Raw genomic sequence first — 22,860 nt, 5'->3', positions numbered from 1 at the left:
CCACTCTTGCAATTACGTTTCCCCTCTTTCCTTTCTTTGTTACTGTTTTCCTGTCCTCCATTCCTTCTTTCTGCTTTTTCTACCGTTCTCAAACTTGTTCTCTCTGAGGATGAAAAATAAGTTCTGGTCCCCAAAAATGAGAACTGGTGACCACCACTGGCAACTACTGGTACAAATTCTGCACTTCTTGTATAGCAAAACAACAGAAATTACTAATAAAAATGATTACTGTTTGAAGACGAGCATGCTTTGCAATAGAGGTGTGTTTATGTGTCCCTTGGATAGGGTGTTTTGAGAGGGAGCTCGGAATGCGGTACTGAGATCTGTGCCTGTTTATCACACATTGTCACTGTCCTATATCTATCTCCTAGCTATACCTGAGCCAGTACCTGCTTCAGTGCTCAAGAGCTTTGATACCTTCGGAGTTTTAGTGCTTTATAGACATCTATTGGTAAGGACCAAGACTCTTAGGTCTCGGGATCAGTTTTCCAGTCATTTTTTGAGATCCCAACAGCCCATTAAACACATCTCTGCAGCCAAGAAGGCTGTGTTAGCATCTGAATTCTAAATTAATTCAAGGTTTTAAGTGTACATTGCATTAGACAATGGCATAATCCAGAGGGGGGATTGGATACCAAAAGCAACCCAGGCTAAAAACGTTTCAACCAAGGCCCACATTGCACAATATGAGTGAGTGTAGCAAGCAAAGTCAACCCTCGCCAAGGAGTTATGGGGTGCCTTTTTCTGCACCCAAATATTTAAAACACAGCAACAAATGGTGCGCTTCCCCATTGGCCCAAACTCAGCCCAGGGATGGGGGTGATGCAGCTCTCTCACCCATCAAGTCATGGCCGGAACTCAGGGAATTGGGTCCCTAGGGCTGTTCTGTCCCTAATGCCAATTTCACAGAAATGTAACCTCCACAAAAGGTACTTAAAAATATAAACATTGAAGTGCCACTTCTTTGACAGACAAATGATCCTAACTCCTGGGCGTGTCAAGGCAAAGCAAGTGTGTTTTCTCAGCAATTCCATATCGAAAAATGATCTGAAATCCTACTTGGAGGGGATTGTATCGTTGGTCTATTGAAGCGCAATCTGTATGTGACCTTGAAGGGTGGGTTCTTTTTTGTCCTCTCCTGGGGAGAGCAGAGTCCATGGTTCTCCCTTTAAATTGCTAAGAGTATGCAAATGTGCACATCACTTGGATGCTTCCCCCATTTGGCCCAGCCCACCTTAGCAGTATCGAAAGTCTTCCCGACTTTTGCCAGGTTGATGGACAGCTTAACAAGTGCCCCCACAGCACATTTTCCGACGATTTTGGTGAGGAGTTCTTGATGCAGAGGAATCTGAGGACATCTCCACGTTGTCTTCTCTATGGTATTATTCATGTTATCACATATATCTGGATAAACATGCACTAGGAACAATCACATTGCCAAAATGCACGCAAGGTCCCTGGTGAATTTCCTCGCTCGTGCTCCATTATGCAGCTGTAGTGTATAATACATACATTTATCCAAGAAGGTAGCACTTAGTCATTGATCAGTAGAGTAAGTAAGTAGTAAGCTTTATTTCGATATAAAAACATATCATAAAAGCAGAACATCATAGCATAAAAACAATTTAACAGTAATCAAGACAAAGCAACTTACAATTCATTTTTTGAAAAAAGCATCTCATCGTTTACATGAAAAAAGCATTAAATAGATAAAAATAAAAGGGAACACTTGATCAGTAGAAAGAACTCAACTTTTGCAGATATTTTGTGCAAAACTGTGGACTCTTGTTGGATAAAGGGGCAAGTTTGGTTCCTTTGTGGCCCAGTCACTCACACAGTTACTGACACACCCACACAGACACTTAGACATCCACTCACACACGCACCGACAGACCCACTCAGGCATTCACACACCCACTGTGACGCATACAGTCACTCACAGACCTACCCAGACACTCATGCACCGACTCTCAGACCCACTCAGACAAATACAGCCAATCACAGACCCACTCAGACACACACACAGATTCACAGACCCATTCAGACACTCATATACTCACTCACAGACTAACTCTCACACTCCTGGAAGCATTCACAACCCACTCAGACAAATACAGCCCCTCACAGACCCACTGAGATACTCACTCATTCACCCACTCACAGACCCACTCACAGACCCACTCAGACACTCACACATCCTCTCATACACCCATTGAGACACTCCTGCACTTCCCACACACCCACTGAGACATGCAGGCACTCACTCACTCTCAAACGTTACTGATAAGGAATAAAATGTAAAACAAGTAGAATTTCACAGAAAAAAAACAAAAGGTTACAGGGATGTTATAATCAGGCAATAGAATAAAAAAAACATTGAATTTCACTGGAAAAAAACAAAGGTTACAGGAACATTAAAGTTAGGCTCAGATTTCACTCATACAGAACCAGTGAAATTTAGCAGTTATAGTTAACTTAGTGAACTAAACGTTCTACCCCTGCTATGCACTGCTTATGACCTCCCATATTACATCACTCATGACATGGTTAGTGATATCACTGATGACATTTGAAATGACATCACTTATGACATCATCCACAGTACGACTCACAACCCCATACAACCTCTTATATGCCCATTCACACACCCACTCACCTACCCATTCATAGACCCATACCAGTAGTCACACACCCACTCACTCCTCCATAGAGTCACACACACACCCACTCACTCAGCTACTCACACAATCATTTGCACACCCATACAGCTACTCATGCAAGCAATCCCTCAGCCACACAGCTACTCACACAACCACTTATTCTCCTACACAGTCACTCATACACCCACTCACCCATATAGGCTTTTAACACAACCACTCACTCACCCACACCAGTATTCACTCACACACCCACACATTCACTTACGTACCCTTTCATACATCCATACAAGCACTCACTCACCCATACAGCCATTTACAGACACTCACTGTCCAATACAGCCACTCCAATACAAGCTCACTTAACCAAACACCCACTCAAACAACCACTCACCCACGCATACAGCCACTTACACACCCAGTCACTCACTCATTCAGCCATGAAGACACCCATAGTCACTACACTCCCACTCACTCACCAAAACAGCCACTCACACACCATCTCACTCACCCACACAGCTACTCACATACCCACTTATTCACCCATGGAGCCACTCACACACCCACAAATACAAGGAGACATACAGTAACAGAGCCACTCACATAATATTTGTTAAAAGTAGATTCACTCAGTAGTAGTGCACCTGGTATACTAATTTAACTTTTTCAGTAGGTTAGTATATATGTTTAACACTTGTAAACTCTTAAAACCTCTTACACTCACCTGCTGATGTCATCAGTGATGTCACTGCCCGTATTGTAATGTGCGAGGTCATCAGCAGTGCAATGCAGGGACACAAGTTATAGTTAGCTCGGGTAACTATAACTGTGTTATTTCATTGATTTTGAACAAGCGAAATCTGAGCCTAACTATAGCGTCCCTGTAACCCAGAGGTCTTCAAATTTTTTGATGCCGAGACCCCCTTGTAAAACCTTTTTAGGCTTAAGGACCCCCTTCCAACAAAAGTTTCTAGAAACTGGTACTCTTTATCATCAACAACTATCAACAACCATAAATGCGCCTGTTAGACCTCATCACATCCATCCATCCATCATTCATCCACCCTTTCATCCTTCCATCCATACATCCATCCTTCATCCATCCACCCTTTCATCCTTCCATCCATACATCCATCCTTTACCCATCCACCCTTCCATCTATCCATCCACCAATCATTCATCCACCCACCTTTTCACACATCCATCATGATCCATGCAACCTTTTATCCATCCATACATCCATCTTTCATCCATCTACCCTTTCATCCTTCCATACATCCATACATCCTTCATCTATCCACCCTTTCATCCATCCATTCACCCATCATTCATCCACCCACATTTCACGAATGTCTGACTAATTATCGACAGACAGAATATCGATATACAAAAATATCGCAACACAAATATCGAGGGACAAAATATCGGTATGCTATCTTTAAAAAGGTAAGTACCAAAATATCGGAAAAAAAATATCGAATGTAAAAAATATCGTTTTTTGTACAATATCGTTATATTAAATAAAAATATTATATTAACAAAATAATAATTATGAATGTAATAAACATGTTTAAAAATATAATATATTATGAAATATTAACAATTAATGTAAAAAAAGAATTATTAATAAATATATAATACACAGTATATTTTTCATTAATAATAACTCTAAATTAATTATTTTATTAACTTATAAATATATAAAAATATAATAATATAAATATAAATGTATATACATACAATAGTAATATAAATTAAAATTAATAACAACATAAAATTACAAAAAAATACATACATTAAATATATATAAATAATTTTATAAACATAATTTAATTTTATAAATAACAATTAATAACAACATAAATGTAATAATAATAAAATTATAAACATAGATAGCGTATGAGTACAAATTACCATTCCAACTCCAGAGAGCGCAACAGTAGGGAAAGTGTTGGATAGCGTAGGGGTTAAAAATACTATTCCCACTCCAGAGAGTGCAACAGTAGAGAAAGTGTTGGATAGCGTAGGGGTAAAGACTTACTATTCCCACTCCAGAGAGTGCAACAGTAGGGAAAGTGGTGGATAGCGTAGGGGTAAAAATTACTATTCCCACTCCAAAGAGTGCAACAGTAGGGAAAGTGTTGGATAGTGTAGGGGTAAAAATTACTATTCCCACTCCAGAGAGTGTAACAGTAGGGAAAGTGGTGGATAGCGTAGGGGTAAAAATTACTATTCCCACTCCAGACAGTGAAACAGAATGGAAAGTGTTGGATAGCGTAGGGGTGAACATTACTATTCCAACTCCAAAGAGTGCAACAGTAGGGAAAGTGTTGGATAGCGTAGGGGTAAAAATTACTATTCTCACTCCAAAGAGTGCAACAGTAGGGAAAGTGTTGGATAGCGTAGGGGTAAAAATTACTATTCCCACTCCAGAGAGTGCAACAGTAGGGAGAGTGTTGGATAGCGTAGGGGTAAAAATTACTATTCCCACTCCAGAGAGTGCAACAGTAGGGAAAGTGGTGGATAGCGTAGGGGTAAAAATTACTATTCCCACTCCCAAGAGTGCAACAGTAGGGAAGGTGTTGGATAGCGTAGGGGTAAAAATTACTATTCCCACTCCAGACAGTGCAACAGTATGGAAAGTGTTGGATAGCGTAGGGGTAAAAATTACTATTCCCACTCCAGAGAGTGCAACAGTAGGGAAAGTGTTGGATAGCGTAGGGGTAAACATTACTATTCCCACTCCAGAGAGTGCAACAGTAGGGAAAGTGTTGGATAGCGTAGGGGTAAAATTTACTATTCCCACTCCAGAGAGTGCAACAGTAGGGAAAGTGTTGGATGGCGTAGGGGTAAAAATTACTATTCCCACTCCAGAGAGTGCAACAGTAGGGAAAGTGTTGGAGAGCATAGGAGTTAAAATAACATACTTATAAATAAAAAATTAACATTTATTAATCAAAAAATAAACTATTACATAAATAATTACCAATTAATTAAAAATAATTACCAATTAATAAAAACTATTTAATAATTCCTAAAAATTAATACTTAATTTAACATAATTAAATTACTTCCCACCCTATTCCCCTATAAACTCACAACCCACTACAGAACATATTTAACAATTAATCAATATTTATTGATTAATCAATTAATTAAAATTAATGACAATAAATTAAAATTATTTAATAACTCCTACTAATTATTACTTAATTTAACATAATTAAATTACTTCCCACCCTATTCCCCTATAAACCCACAACCCACTACATAACATATTTATCAATTAATCTATTAATTAAACATTACCAATTAATTAAAATCAATTACCAATTAATTAAATTTAATTATTCATTCCTACTAATTAATACTTATTTTAACATAATTAAATTACTTCCCACCCTATTCCCCTATAAACCCACAACCCGCTACATAACATATTTATCAATTAATCTATTAATTAAAAATGTATACCAATTATTTAAAATGAATTACCAATTAAATAAAATTAATTATTCATTCCTACTAATTAATACTTATTTTAACATAATTAAATTACTTCCCACCCTATTCCCCTATAAACCCACAACCCGCTACTGAACTAAAATGCTAAATTTAATTAAATTACATAAATAAATTCTTAAAAACATATTATATAATTATAATATACAAACAAATTATTAGAAAATCGATATTAGTAACATCGAAATTATTTACATCGATATTACTACACATCGATATATTTAACTTCGATATTACTGATATCGATATTCAATAGTGTCAATATTACTTGCCTTTGATATTTTGGTACATCGATATTTAAACTTCGATATAATTGTATATCGATATTTAAATTTCGATATTATGTCTGTGTACCCCTTTTCACACATCCATCCATCCATCATTCATCCATGCAACCTTTTATCCATCCATACATCCATCCTTCATCCATCTACCCTTTCATCCTTCCAACCATACATACATCCTTCATCCACCCTTTCATCCATCCATCCTTCATCTATCCACCCATCCATCCACTCATCATTCATCCACCCACCTTTTCACACATACATTCGTCCATCCTTCATCCATCCACCCTTTCATCCTTACATCCATCCATCCTTCATCCGTCCACCCTTTCATAGTTCCATCCATACATCCATCCACCCTTTCATCCTTCCATCCATCCATCCTTCATCCGTCCACCCTTTCATCCTTCCATCCATTTGGAGCTTAAAGCGCCGGGACACTCCCTTGGAGTAGCCGTTGCGCTATACAAGTCCCATTTTAACATAACATAACATAACATAACATAACATAACATAACATAACATCCATACATCCATCCACCCTTTCAGCCTTCCATCCATACATTCATCCTTCATCCATCCACCCTTTCATCCATCCATCCACCCATCATTCATCCACCCACCTTTTCTGTGCCTCTCTCATGGGGTCGGGGGAGGGAGGTCAGTATCTCTCTGCGTCTTCTTTCTTCTTCTCTCATGGGAGGGCACCTCTGTGCCTCCTTGCTGGGGGCGGGGGGAGGGGGGCACACAGACTGTAACAACATCTCACCATGAAGAACAGACTCTGGCACATTTCTCGGGCACAGGTGCCAGGTATGAGGGCTCGTGGGACTTGAACCAATGATTTATGGGACGTGTCGGAGAGGGGGGGGAGAGGAGAGGACCTTTCATGTGCTTTACTGGTGGGACCAACAGCTCCAGGCACTCAACATCCATTGAACTCAAAGACCTACAGCCTCCTCCCCCAGCCACCACCCACCTTTGTGTATGTGAGCCCGACTGAAACAGCTTCAGGGACACATAAAGCCACACCCGAGTACTTCACAAGTCTTTAAAAGATCTTTTACTTGTTAATGAGGCTTTGATGTTTTTCCCCCCTCGGTGTGATTTAGGCCTCCACCGTGAGCACCCTCGATCAGCCTGATGCCACTAAGGCAAACCACACAGGAACTGCACACTCTGACAGAATCTGCGACCCCCTTCCCAGGACTCCACGACCCCCCTGGGGGTTGCGCCCCACAGATTGAAGACTTCTGCTGTAACCTTTGTTTTTTTTTGTGAATTTCTAAAGTTTTCTAATTCCATTTCCTAACTTTAATGACCTGTAACATTTGGTTTCATTAGGTGAATATCTAAGGTTTTTCAAATTCTATTTCCTAACTATAACATCCCGGTAACCTTTGTTTTTCTTAAAATGTTATAGCCCATGGGATTTATACTCACTGCTTAAGGCTAACTAATAACATGATGCAATGCTGTAGGGTCTGACGTTACCCAGGAGCAATACTTTCCAAAGCATAAAGTCATATATGTGCTCAAGCAGAAATGATGTACAAAACAACTATTTGCATGAGACAGATATTTTGTACAACAGAGATCAGTGCATGATACAGCGTGTCCCACAGAATACATACTGATACAAAATATTATGCTAAGGAAGTAACACTAGTTTTTTAACATGTTGTTTAGAATGAATTAACCCCTTGCGTGCGGGGCGTATTCCCCGCCTGTGCTGACTCCGCCTTGCGTGGGCGGAGTCATGACGGAACGGTTCCGTCATCAGCACAGCTCAACCGACGCTGATGACGGAACCGTTCTGTCATCAGCATGCAAGGGGTTAAAAAAGGCTCTGACCGAAGTGTTTAGGAATGCAGGCAAGGTGGAAAATGTTCTGGGTACTTTCAAAATGTTTACATGTAACAAACGACAAGCCAAGGAGTACCCAGAAAATTTCACCATCCTCCATTTACCATAATGGCACCCAGCAAGTGAAGCCCAACCCTCCCTTGAAGAGTTCCTTTCACCATTCCATTCTCCATCCATCTATTTACCTATCCTTTCACCCTCCATTTATTTACCCATCAACCCCTCTATTCACCCACCGAATCATGTTTCCAACCATCCTTTCACCCATCATTCCTTTCATCTTATTGATGCTTTCACCTGTCCATCAATTGTGCCATCAATTGATTCATCCACCCATTTCTTATCCCACCATCATTCCATCTTTCCATTAGTGCCTTTCACTTGTCCTCCTTTTATCCTTTCCATCCATCAATCCATCCATCCAGCCTTCTTCTATTAAATCCAACCATCCTTTAATCCTTCCAAACTTTAAGCCATCCGTTGTTTAATCTACCCATTCATTGATCCGTCCACCCCACTAAGGATGATGGTTCATCCTTCCATGTTCCATACTCCCATCAACCTCGTTACATATTGTCATCCTTTCACTCTTCGGCCCATCTTTACACTCTTTATTCAATCCTTCTACCTTTCGTTCCATCATCCATCTATTCAATCTCCCATTCCCTTTTTCTTCCTTCGAACTTTCCTTCCATCCATTCTTTCACCACCGCATTGATCCCAGCAGCCCTTTCACCCATTTATCCATTACCTCCTCGTAAGTCTTCCTCGCCACATGAATAACGAAGTGAGCTTCAGCTCCACACCAGAACCCTCCAAAGCAAAAAAGGTTATGCCTCCCATCCCTTACCAATATGGCCGACCCAGGTCACCCTGGACCTCTAAAAGAGGAGGGCCGGCCCAACCCTTCAGCCTGTTTTTTTGGTTCTGCACTGCAGATTCTTCAGAGCGTGTTTCAGGTAAGTGGTTCCTGCTATAGCTGGGACTGGGGTCCCTGGTTGGTTGTCTTTCTCTAGCAGGCCCTAGGACCCTGGGACAATCCTCCTTCTTTCCCCCGGTGTCTGGCCTGGGTCGGTTAGGTTCCATCTCTTCACAATTCATCTTTCATCCATCCACCCATACACAATTGCATCTCTCCCTCCATCGTTCATGCATCCAGCCTTGCATCAATCCATCCAGCCTTTCATCTATTTGCCCTTCCATCATTCTCAGTCTCCCCCTCCAAGCTGTCAGTAAACCTTCTATCCATCCTCCACCCATCTGCTCTTCGACTCCTCTTTCATTTCACCCTTCCATTCATGGATGGTTTCACCATTCATCCTGCTAGAGGGGAGGGTTGACAACCTAACTGGCAACTAATACCTTTTGTTTTTTGCTGTTGCAACGGCTCAACGACAAAGTTTTTATATGTATAGAAGTTCAGTAAAAATGAGTATGTGCATTATTATGACCAGCAGAAATATAGCAATGTGTCACGCCTGCGTATGGATGGATGGTTTTGGAGCACACACAACAAAGTGTCACAGCACCTACAACAGGGATACCAAGATGGGGGTGAAAAGGTCTCAAATACAGACTCGCTACTGAGGGTGCATTATAAATATCGCTATATCTAGGGCAGTAAGAATTCTTTGACTGGTTCACTTTGTGAACCTCATATTTTGGACCACTTATCAAAGCGTGTGTAAAAGCATTAAAGCATGGATGCAGATGACACAGCTGCTCTGGATATTTATTTGTTCCCGTTTACCAATACTCGGCAGCATTTTACTTTTTCATTTGTTTCCACTTTTCCATTTTTTTGACCGTTGGGCGTTTATTTCCCCTTTTCAGTTCCCTTTCTCTGCTCCCCTTGCTCCTAGGTTATATTTTTCTTTCCTTTTACCATTCCCGGTCCTAGCTGTCCCTTTCTGCCCTTTCCTCTTTCAATTTCCCAATTCCTTTGATGTGCATTTTAATTTTTCTTCCGACTTTATTTTCCATTTGCCTTTACCTTTTCCTGTTTGCTCTCTTTTTGCATTTCTTTTAATTTGCATTTGCAGTTTCCTTCCCCTTCTCTCTCAATGTAATTCTCACTTTGCTATGATCTATTCTCGTCTGTTCTATATTTCAAGTTGCATTCCTACAGCATGTGTGAATGGAGCGCTCTTGTTAAGGAAATCTACTTAACAATTTGGGTAATCTCAGCAATAAACAGAGCACTAACTAGGAAGGAAAGACATTGGATGACACCAAGCATTTAATTTGGCTGTCCACTATCCGATTATTGTACCTCAACCGAGCTCCTTCCATGTATCCCCTCTTTCTTCCATCCGATTCTTTCAATGGTGGGCTGTCCTAGTACCACCACATGTTCAACAGTGGAAAGACGTTTGCAGCTGAAGGTAAAATGTCATTGTGCTGTTGTAGCGCTCCCCGTGCTTTAATACGAGGTCGTTTTCAGTGGCTTTATTGTAATTTTCTATCAACAAATGGTGCTCCAGTCTACTGCCAAACTTCGCATTCGCCTTTACTTCTGGGGCACAGAGCTGGCCCCAACAATCTTACCCTCCATTTTCTGCTTAATTAATCCATCCTTGTAAAAATTACTGGAATGGTTACGTTGAAACTATTGAAGCCTGCAAATAACAGTTTATTTAATGCTCCAGATAAGAGTTTGACAAATCTAATACGCATTCTATAGATTAGAGAACGTGTTGCGATTAAAGACTTTTGAACATGCTGTTACCACAGATTAAGGTGACCAGACATTCTGGATCTCCCGGCATCCTGACGCTTTACTTAATTTTCAATACGTCTCCCGGTTTTTAGGAGAAAGGACAAGCAATTCTGCAGAGCAGAATTCAAACTATAATCGCTTCTTAACAGCCCCCTAGCAAGTGGTTTGAGCTGTTATCTGTTTCTTTCAGGCTGCACAGGAGGTCAGCTGTCAGATAGAAGTAGAGGGAAGACAGAGTGGGGAGGAGGGCAGGGGGCTCAGGGTGGGGCCCTGCCACCGTTATTGTTATATAAATGTTGCCTTGTAAATACATGCGTGTGCTTTTACAAGACTACACAAAAACCATGGGGGTGACCACACATAAAAGTACCACAGAAGGCTATAGTCCTACTTTTATGTCTGCCCTGTCCCGGTTTTTGCTTCCAAAATGTCGTCACCCTACCACATATCCCATTGAAAAGTGCATGAAACAATGGAGGCATGGATTTCATTTAGGGGTAGCCAGTGATAGTAGCTGCTACCTACCCTTTGGTATCCTTGCCCCTGTCGGCCCCTGGGGAAAGCGAAGGTCGCAGGCCAGTCTTCCCCCGGGATGATTTGTGCAGGGCCAATAGGAAAGGGTGGGGGATAAGCAAATTGAGGGGCGGTTTTTAGGTAGGGTATAAAGGTGTAAGAAGAGGAGTATCCGGCCTCTTCCTGAAACCTGAACACCACTGGGTGGGGAGACAGGTTTTTTAGGCCTCCCACTCGCCCTACATGTTTGTAGGAGAAAGGGGTGGTAAATGCCTTGTTGCCCGTTACCAGTTTAGAACGGGTTGCAGGTTGTAAGTGGTGTTTTGGGGGGTGGTGTGTCACATACGGGTATATCCATCCCTGGGGGGAAGGAAGAACGCACTGGAAACTGATGGCGGTGCATGGGATGCGAGAAGCAAGGGAAGGATCTTTAAGGAGGATGTTTGGAGGGCGAGTGAAGGAAAGTTTGAGTAGATGGAATGAGGTCAGTGATTGAGAGGAGAAAGAGTGGAACAAATGATATGGTCTTACGGGGATGTGGAAGCTGGTGAGTGGTGAATGGTGTGGGAAGAATGGAACTGTCTGGGTGACGTCAGTGACTCATCATTTTGAATTCATTGTTAATGTTAATACATTTCATGAGTGTGTGAGCAACTTTGTATTAATGAATGGCCTTTTATACTATCACAACAGTGTGGAGTGTGGTTATTGCACGATGGCCTTACAACTCCTGGTCTCCAGAGTTACGAATGGGGTTGCAAGAACAGGAAGCAAAATAGGGTCTAGGAACTATGTCTGTCCTGTGTAGTTTCTATTCTGTGTTCTTTCCCTACAACCCAATAGGATAAAGAAAGCTGTTTAATGTCTTATTCCTCAATTTATTGAGGCTTTGTGCATGGAAAAAGCAGGTGCAAAGTCTCACAATGGTATTTGCTATCCAGCAAAAAAGGTGTTTTGCATAGGAAAGGTGCCCTTTTTATGAGCACAAAAATGCCTTTGCGCAGCTTTGCATCAGTTTGCATTATAGAGGCATCACTGGAGTGTTACTGCGGTGGATTAGTGCAAGCACCCATGGGTTTTTCTTTTTTTCAATTTCTTTTGCTTTATTATTTCAAGAAAGTTTACTTCTATTTAAAGTATTCTTTGATGACCTTTTTTGCCTTGAGATTCGTTGCCTTAGTCCTTAACAACCACACAGCTGCAGCCAACTACTTTTCAGGGTTTGCCTTCATGGTCAGTTTTGCAAAAGACAATCCACTCACCCAGCTTTGTGTTGTCATCAACTTTAATCAAATTGATCTGGTGTTCAGCACACAGTGCTTCAACCAACTTGACATACATGGACTCATCAGAGTTGGAAGCAAGTACACAAAGGTGAGCCTGGCATTTTTCCAATGCCTTGGCAGCTTCGCAAATGCCATGGGCTAATCCATCATGGATGAGTGCGGTCTTCAGCACCTCCTGCAGAGCAGTGACATCCATTACACCTGCAGCGCCAATGCCTTTCCCAGCCATCGTTGGACATTATTGGGCGGGTTTCACCGGTCGAATTTCATTGGTGTTAAGGAAAAAGCACCCATAGGTTTTGACCAATATCCTGACCTACAAAGGTGGGCAGACTAAGCTTTTTGTCAATAATTGTTGCTTTTCTATGAGTGTTTACAAGAGAAAATGGTTTTACTTCTTAAAATAAACAACAACAATACATGGACTGCATGTATGCTACAGTACACAGCACATATTAAAATATAAAGGATCCTTCTGAGCTTGCCTAAGCATTATAATTTGTATGGAACAGTTCCAGTATAAATCATATGCTAGACAGCACACACTCTCGCTGCAAAATGATGCAAGGCTTTGTGCTTTGCCTGCTAACTAATCTGGTGCCTTCCTCAGTGCCTAGAAGTTTATGCAAAGAGCAAATTTGTTCACAATTTTATTCGTTCATATGCTCATACTTTTTTTTTTAGGTCAAGTATTGCTGGATTCATCCCTTCGCTCATTCACTTTGGCGCTCTAGACTGTACATCTGATTAAGGTTTGTGAATCAGCCATATTTTTAATAAAAGTAGTTCTGGAACTTTAATATATATTTGTGACGTTTACATACATGCCAAGACTCCCGATTTCTGGAACAAAATGTACTTTATTTCCGCGGTCTCCTGCCTCAATTTGCCTCCGTTTTAATAGAAGTCAATGGCGAAAATACATTCTCCTGATTATTTTTTAAAAAGCTACCACGCTCCTCTTCTAAAATGTTCTCATGAATCCATTTATTTAACTTAACCTTTATATACGTACCTAACTGTTTTTGTCCAGACACCTTCAAAAGTACTATTTTCTTTAAATGGCAAACGTACATTTTCCATGCTTAGGGAAGACTAGCTATGAAATGACAAGCATTTGCAATGCAATAGGTCTCGCATTGATGAGAGTTTAAGCTATTGACCCAAAAAAAGCATCTGTTTGTCAAGTTGTCAAACAGATGTTTTTTTTGGCTCACTTTAATGATGGCCGTGCACCTATCTTTTGAAGCTGCAAGTCTAAAGAAAGGTGCACAGCCTTCAAGAATGTGAAAGTGGCACCAGAAGAAAAATCATTATTCGGATAAAATAAAAATATCCTTAAAAGCATTTCACAATGAATTCTCAAATCTGTGCATTAAGGTTAAAAAAGTTCAAGACATATTTTACCACAATTAATTGGAAAGATCGACCGAGTCCTATTCTTAATTTGTATTGCACCTTTTAAAATTAAAAACGTTTATGAGTAGACAGCCATAACACTTAATAAAGGAACCAGAGGGTTTTATATACTACTATTTAACAACTAAAACTCATAAAACCCCACAATTTTAAGAATTTGGCCACTAGAGTCAAAGCGCAGTCCATAAGAATGAATCGCTCTTGGTGACACTAATATATTAAAATGGGATTTTTTATTTATTTTTATTTATTTATTTTTATCTTAAAACTTGGAACTAAAAGGCAGCTTGGGTTAGACCGCTGAACAGGAGAGAGAACGGGGAGTTACTGCTCCTCTCGCCTTTGCTGTAAAAATGCGGTATGCGTCCCGAATATATGTTGTAAAGGCTATGTTTAGAGCTGTATTTTCAGGGCACAGGGAGGTGATTATTGCCTGTCTACAGGTCCGAACTCCCAGCCTATTCCACTCTGCTTTAAGTTTTCGTCTGCGTTGGGACCTAAGTGTAGGGCATAAGCAGACCACGTGCTCTAGCGTTTCGGTTGTCTTCCCGCACCCTCTACATGTTAGATCTTCCGTGGGTCGCAGCCACAAGGGCAGGTCTTTTAAAAATCGCCAAACCCCCAGTCTAATTGCCAAAAAACTCAGCTTTAAATGCAGTGAGTAGGTACAGGAGAGGTAAGTAGCGGGGGATATGTGCCCATAAGAATTCATGACTGCCCATGCGTGGCTGCGTTTGCAGAGATGCCCTTTATCCATGATTAGTGAGCACATTCTGACGCTTTTTTTAATGCAAGTTTTAAATGCGGTCATGCTAGGGTTAAGGGCCCATAGGTCCCCCGCCGCCATTTCGCGAATAGAGTCAGTAAAGAGGCGGCCATACGATCCCCAGGGATTTTTCTGGCTGATCTCCAACCAAACTAAAGGCTCTAAAGTACCTGTAGCTGCTTTTCTGAGTTTGTGACAGAAGTTTAAATAGGTGCCAGTGTTAGAAGCCTCATAATTTAGTAAACCTAGTTCTAGCCTGATCTGGGCAGCAGAGGCAGATTTGGGGAGGTGGAGGACTTTTTTGTATATCTTAGTCACAAGTTGGTTCAGGGTTGTATTTAACTTGCCCCTGAATATTTCGATCCCATACGTTAGAGTGGGTCCGGATTTAGCTCTCAGAATTTCCAATAGGAATGAGAGTGTTGGACCGGACAACTCTTTAGCGAGCTTAGATAAAGAAACTTGTAGGGTCGTGGCTTTTACTGCGATTTCATCGCGCTGTTTAGAGAAGTTACCCCTATCATCAAAGTGGACCCCTAGATATTTGTATGTGCGTCCAGTTGTTAGTTTTTTATTATTGTATGACCACACACCACAGCCTTTACGTTTCCTTCCAAAGGACACAACTTGAGTTTTCTTTAAGTTTACCTCAAAGTTGGTTCTTGATTGTATAGCTGTGTAACCTATCCAAAAGCCTTTGGAGCCCGACTCGCGTGAGACTGAAAAGAACCAGGTCGTCGGCGTAAAGAAGATTACTTATTACTGCGCCTCCGACCCTAGGGGGGGGTGACTATTTACCTCGTCGAGTGTAACTGACAGATCTGCTATGAACAAGTTGAAAAGGAGGGGGGCCAGCACGCACCCCTGTTTGACTCCTCTGGATGTCATAATTTTCCGTGAGAGGTGCGTGCCGGATTCCAGCTTCACCTGGACCCAAGTGTGTGAATATAGTTGGATTATTGCATCCAGGAGTTTTTCAGGAATCCCCCATTTTTTCAATTTACCCCATAGAGCTGCCCTTGGGACCCGATCATACGCCGCTTTGAAATCAACAAAACAACAGTGTACTGATCTAGATGTTACAATCGTTTTGTCAATAATTACAGATAGTGTAAACAAATTGGTTGTGGTCCCTAAATTGGCAGTAAAGCCTGTTTGGTTCATTGGTAACAGTTCGCGCCGTTCTGCCCATGCCTTTAGCTCCTTCAGAAGTATGCCTGCGTAGTGCTTCGCCTCAATGTCCAGGAGGGCTATTAGTCTGCAATTGCTTGGGGTAGCACGGGAGCCTGATTTATGGATTGGATGAATTATTGCTACGCGCCAGGAGTCTGGAATAGTTGAAGTTCTAAGCTCAAAGTTGAACAAGTTGGTAATATGTCCCGACCAAAGAGCTATGCTGGATTTAAACAGTCTCTGGGGTAAGCCATTGGGGCCCGGAGCCCCGTCCGGTCTTGCTTTTGACATAGCGTTGGCCACCATTTCTTCCGTGATCTTGATGTCGTCTGAGTGGTAGTCTGCACAGATTGTGCTCTTGCGCCTACAGATGCTTGGTGACGCTGCTGCTCCTTTGGAAGGGCTGCTTCCTGTTGGCGCCATGCTCTCTGGAGACCTAAAGTGGTCAGTCAAAAAGGCAGCCCAGTCTGATTCCTGTATGTTTGCCGACCCAACTTTTGATGGCCCCGTGTTGGAGCGGTTGATCAAGGCCCAAAATGTTCTCGCGTTGCGGTTTTTGCTTTCCCAGAGAAGCTTAGCCCATATTTGATTTTGTTGTAATCGTTTGTCTCTTTGTGAGGCCGTCCTGAATGATTTTTGCGCTGATTTGTACACGTGTCTAAGATTGTTATTTCCTGGGAATTTTATAAGTGCCCGCAAGGCGTTGTTCCTGGCTTTCTTCAACGCCCTCGATTGAATTGAGAGTGAGAACTGCCGGGTGGAGCTAGCATTGTGTTGATGTTGTTGTGCAGGGAAAAGCATGACCAATTGGGAGCAAAAAGTTGTCCATACAGCGATCGGGGTAGCCATCCGATCTGTGTGGCACCAGTAAACAAATAAATAAATAAACAAATTAATAAATAAGTAAGTAAGCTCGCCTGCTATACTTAAATCGGACTGCGCTGCTAAAATAAATAAATAACAAAATCGCACGTGTGTGCCCGCACTTAATAAATAAAATTAAAGCGAGCGGCGTACTACGAGTTAGCCGGTGGAATAGGGCTAAATCATTTAATAAAATAGTGCTCACAGCCAAGATAAAGCCGACCTTGTAACAAGAGAAGGAAAAGGCCCAGCCGTTATGGGAGGTAACAGATGCAGACGTGGCAGTACCAAGGGGGTATTACCAAGCCTAATAATGAATCACAAGACAGCGTTTAGTAAAGACAATGACGCAAGCCAATAAAAAATATGGGCGGAGGGTGGGAGGGGCGTCAAGTTCATACTACACTGCTGCATGCCTCGCGGCAGCGCATGCGCTGCCCAGGCTTGACCTTTAAACACCCAATGTTGCGTGTGCAGTGGTTCATTACTGTGCTCTCTAAAAAGGGCTGATGGGTCTACATACTAAATAAAGAGACCTAAAACATGCTTTCTAGGTAGTGATCTTATGTGAAAACTGGTCAAACCCTTCATTCATAACTTTTCAGAGAAGACGTCTCTGATGGGAGAGCCTTCACACTAGCAATGTATGCATCAGCGTAATGTCACACTAATGCTTGCAGTTGATTGAGGGGGATGAGGAGTAGTGAGATGTGTGGCACACAATGGAGAAGTGATAATGCATTTGATATTACACTTGCCACTGATGCATCTATGTCAAGACCCTAACTCGAATTGATCTGCCTGCCTATCGATGCCTGTGTGACCCTGTCTGCAATCAATGCTGCCATCTCTGCCTACTTGTTGCTCCCTCTCAGCCATTTCCTCATTGCCTTTTTAGGCCCAGATCACCAACTCAAAAGTTGAAAAGCCAGAACTCTCCTAAGGATTGGATAATACCACATTTCAAACAGCTTTCCAACTTCATATGGATTCACAGAGAATTCCAGGAAGTTAGAAAATCATCAGCTGTAGATTTCCTGGAGCGTCTCCATGCATAACATTTATTTGTGGAATTTCCATCATGCAGGGAAATCTGCATGAAGACACTTAACAGGAGTCTGCTTTTGCATCGAAACTTGTTTCTCCAGTGTGAACATATTTTTTTCGCCATGGAGTAACTCTTTTCTCTTGTACCCCCATTAAATGTGGGGTGTCTCCTCCCACCTCTGTCTCACTTGAAATGCACTTATTCCTGTCTTCCAGGCGAGCCAATATATGTGAGTTTCTGAGTCGGAAAACCACCGTAGAAGAGCTTTGAGAACATAACTTAACTTGTAAAATAAAAAGTGCCAGGGCTCTGACCAGCAGGCCACTGTAGCTTGCACCACTCATTGTCCCTTTATTGCTGCCAAAGAGGATACCAAAACAACTACTAACCATCTCTCTCATCTGCAAGTGCAGCAGTTTAGATTATTCCAGGTCTCCCAAGCTAAAGGAATGGCTGGGGAGGCAGGTATTAGTATTTTTTAATGAATATTGTATTAATAAAAAATAGTTGTTCTGCTCATCTCTAAATTAGGTGGGCAGCGCCACCATGTGGCAGACTGTCATACGTGTGATGATGACAATTAAGTGTCTGTGCCAGGCACCGAAAACCACTGGCTCAAATTAAGCACTAAGACTACCCACAAAACACCAGAATGTGACAGTTGAACTAACTTTGTGACATCATCGCATTGCTATCACCATTCATCTGCAACTGGGAAAGATTGCTGTATTGGTGAACGTTCCATGTCCAAAGTGAATTTAAAGGAAGTAAAATTGGAGTCATTCCGAATCTGCAAATCAGAATGAGGAAGTCAGCTTCTAAGAGAAGGGCTGGAGTGCAGCAAATAGCTAAATACAGTTCACATTGTCGCCCCATCTAAAGGAGTAAAACTACATGTCATAGTTCAGATTTGGCCCTTTTGTCTTTGGGGAAAAAACATCTGGTAAAAAAGTATTTTCTGTCAGTAACTCTAATAGGACAAATGGCAAACAATACATTGATATTATTAACCCGTCCGCTGCGTGGGTCGGCCAATGGCCGTTGCGAGCACTACCTCCGTAGTGCTGCGCACGCCGCGCTAAAGGGGTTAAAAGTCAGGTGACAGGTGCACTGTCAACCACACCTATAAATCCATGTAGGTTAAGGACTGCCCGACCACCCTACTGTACTGCAGCCAGAGCAAAATAACAAAAATTAACTAGTTATCTAAGACAATTTCATAGCATGTGTGTACCCTTGAAAGTTCAACTCAGGCAGCTGGATAAATAAACAAAATGATCACAGCTGTATGGAGGGCAAGCACTTTTTTTGAGAAAGCACAGAGGGCAAGCACTTTTTTGAGGAAGGACAGAGGGCAAGCAGTTTTTTTGAGGAAGCACACACACATTCTGCCCAAACACAACATGTACTCCTGGCTCCTAACATGTGGAGTAGCCAATGTCCGTCCCTCTCGTGGTTTTTCATGATAAAAAGAGCACTGTTACAATATTTGAATGACAACATAACAAAAGAAAATAAATCATAGCTTTTCTAATTAAGTTTTAGTTGGCGGAGCCCAAGTTTGGAAGAGAGTGCAATTACATAATTTTAAAAAGTCTGGGGTTTTAACAAACACTCACTCCATTTTCCAATAAAGCTACTTGTTTCATGAACTTGTTCTCCTTTTTGATTAGTACCACATGTTTAAAATGTAAAACCAGCAATCATAACTTGGAAAAAAAAGTCAGCTTATTTGTAGGCTTGCCAAATATTATGAACATTTCGGCAAAATATCAGGAAATCTGCATAAAGTGAAGTGATTTCTAATTTCTTTACATAAATCGTTATATCCAACTGTAAATTCAAAAAACATCACATGCTCTAAGTGTGTGTAGAATATCTGAACCGTTTATATATTTAACTATGTAACTGATTAGTGTTGATTGTAACTATTGACAGCTTTAGTTTCTCTCCAAGTCACAGTAGATCAGCACAGACATGGACAATTTGATTCAGTCATATTGTGATTCTAGCTGACATCTGTATCATGTGTTGCTTGTAGACAGGGCCACTAGAACTATATGGCAAGGTTGACTAAAGTATATGGCCAGCAAAGACAAATTATGTAGCATAATGCACCACACTTTGTAGCAATGATACTTTATTATTTTATCATTTTTTAACATGGTCTGGGCAAAGATTTCACTTTATTAAGTATTAGTTCAACACCTAAAAGCAATTAGCAACTGGAAGATGACCAAGTTAATAACTGCAGAGGGGCTGCCACTGTGCAGCAACAGGAGGCAGTGTTTGAACTAACTTTTGGCGGATGCTATCAACAATATTTTGTTAAAATCTGCAAATTATGCAGCAGATTATGTGTTATGTGCCCAAGTGTGGCAAATCCAAAATTTTGCAGAAAATGGAGTGGCTGCAGAATTGAATAATTCCAGTGACTGTACCTATAGGGTGAAAGAAATTCTAACTTTTCTATGTTAATAGACAGTTTGATTTTATTAAGCAGTTAATTTACACAGGACAGCAGCAAAAGGGATTGCCTGCTGAAGCATAAAATAAGGTGCTATTATTATGCATTCTAGCCATTGCTTAGTTTGTAAGAGTGCCATTGCCCTCGTCAGGAGGCTACAGCAGCTTGCACCACCCATTTCACCTACCAGCTTTACTATGACCTTACCAACACAACTACTAACCATCACACTCCTAAAAGTATGAACATTCAGACTATTCCTGACGCCCAATGCCATATGAATAGCTTGGGTGGCAGGTATTAGCCCTTATTAGTGTATATTGAACTATTAAATGAATGTGGTGCTCATTTCTAAATTAGAAAGACAGTGCAACCATGCGGCAGATTTTTTATTTGTACCGGGGTTACTAGGTGCCTCTCTTGAGCACCGGAAACTGCCGGCTAATATCAAGCACTGATTCCAGCAGTACCCACTTCATCATCATCATCAAAATATATTTTGCCCTTTTAGTATTCACACCATTGGTCTAGGTGTTTCAAATAGTGTCATCATTACTGCAGCAGGTACTCAAGTCACTGAGCTACCTACTGAAATCTCAATAACTGGTTAATTCCACTGGACTCAGTTTTATGCCATCTTCATTGCTATGTACAGCCCGATTACAAGTATAGGTGGTATTTATCACACCAGATAAATAACAATACTACAGGATATGTTATTTATTACATGTGATAAATACCTACTATTACGAGTTGATGGGGAATGATATGCAGAGAGAATGTGGCCTAATGGCTAGGGCGGTTGAACTCGGAGCCGGGGAACTGGGTTTCTAGTCTTGGCAGGGGCGCTCAACATTTGGTGATTCTGGGCAAATCATGTACTCTCCCCGTGCCGAACAAAAATGAATGTATCGGTCTGTAACATAACTGGTGCTCTGATACCTTCGGGTCTGGTTAGCGCTATATAAAACTTCACAAAAAATAAATGCAGATGTTTGTGTTTAACGCACCACAATCCACATGATACAGTAAATACCATATGGTGTTCTTCCATTAAATTTCAGCAAGCTTGATCTGCCAAAATTTAATTAAGGTTGAGTTATTTTTCAGATGTTTTAAATAACTAACAACTTGTACTTCTGAACCGTGCGTAATTATTGGTTTACATACATGTTGAAATATACAGACTACCTCATAATGAGGGCCTTAGGTTTTTAAAAAATGCAAATGATCTGCATCACTGGGTCACCCAAATCACGTAAAGTTACTTCCAATGGTCTGCTGCTCAAGTTGCCCAGTGCACAACAAAAATCTTTAACATTTATTGTTTTAATCCTACAAATTTTTCAGGTCAGACCATCATTGATCCAAACAACCATGTTCTATCATGTAAGTCTTGTGCCTAAATGTTCGTGTAAAGCAAACACAAGGAGATAATGGATGGAGGACTGAAACTTTTCAGACACTCCCCCTCCCCCCCCCCCCCCCCCCCCCCCCGGTCACAGATCTGTGTTGAATTTGGATCATTCCTCATATGTACTTGGTCAGATTCAATTCTCTTCGGGAAATGTCCTTCGTTAGGGGCCATTTAACATAGCAAAGTCCTTTTACAGGATCATATCTTAAACTCGAAACAGAAAGATAACCCAGTTATTGATACAACCTTCACCAATGAATAAGCCCAAAAAAATCTAAGCTTTGATAAATTAAACGTCTTAAAACAACCAGCCGAAGTTCAAGGCACCTTGAAAAAGAGTTACCAGCAACTGGAATATCTTCTCAAAAGAGAGGTTAATCAAATACTCCATGCCACTGCTCTTTCCCCCAATATAGAACGGTAAATAAATACAGACAGGATTTAGAATATCTTTAAAACCAACACTTTGCGAGCATATTAAATCTGTTATTGAACAGAATATGTTATTCCCAACAAATGTCCATTAGTTTTTGATTTGTTGTTAATTAAGGAACTCTAAAAAACGTAGAAAAACCTTGGCAAAAGAAAGAAAAAAAAACGGAAGATTCTCTCTTGTCTTGCAAATGGACATCAATTGATGACAAAACCATTTGAAAACAAATATGAATTATTACACAAGGGAAATAAACTAAGAAAAATACGAAAATTTAGCTGGCATAATATTGAGTACAACATTCTCCAGGTCTCTTCTGCACAATTTCATAGGCCACAGTGCCACAGGTAAGAGAGTGTTTATATAGCTATGACTTTTAACCTAAAATGTAAGTAATACTTCGAACATCATATATATAATTGA

The 22,860-nt window shown here is 41.0% G+C and overlaps 1 protein-coding gene and 1 pseudogene across 2 annotated transcripts in view; one reads left to right on the top strand and one right to left on the bottom strand.

Moving 5' to 3' along the window:
- Positions 1–22,860, top strand: part of LOC147724706 (CMP-N-acetylneuraminate-beta-galactosamide-alpha-2,3-sialyltransferase 1-like) — a 366,638-nt gene that overhangs the window by 55,136 nt on the left and 288,642 nt on the right. For both annotated transcript variants that reach the window (XM_086966249.1, XM_086966250.1), the window contains exon 2: positions 13,535–13,602. The gene's annotated coding sequence lies outside the window, so the exon portion shown is untranslated. The remainder of the gene's footprint in view (positions 1–13,534; positions 13,603–22,860) is intronic.
- Positions 12,692–13,079, bottom strand: LOC147724707 (small ribosomal subunit protein eS12 pseudogene; annotated as a pseudogene).

Source organism: Lissotriton vulgaris, chromosome 4_1, assembly GCF_964263255.1.
Source record: "Lissotriton vulgaris chromosome 4_1, aLisVul1.2, whole genome shotgun sequence".
Classification (NCBI taxonomy): Eukaryota; Metazoa; Chordata; class Amphibia; order Caudata; family Salamandridae; genus Lissotriton; species Lissotriton vulgaris.
Note: the sequence above shows the minus strand (reverse complement) of the source record. Positions and strands in the feature narration are given on the sequence as shown.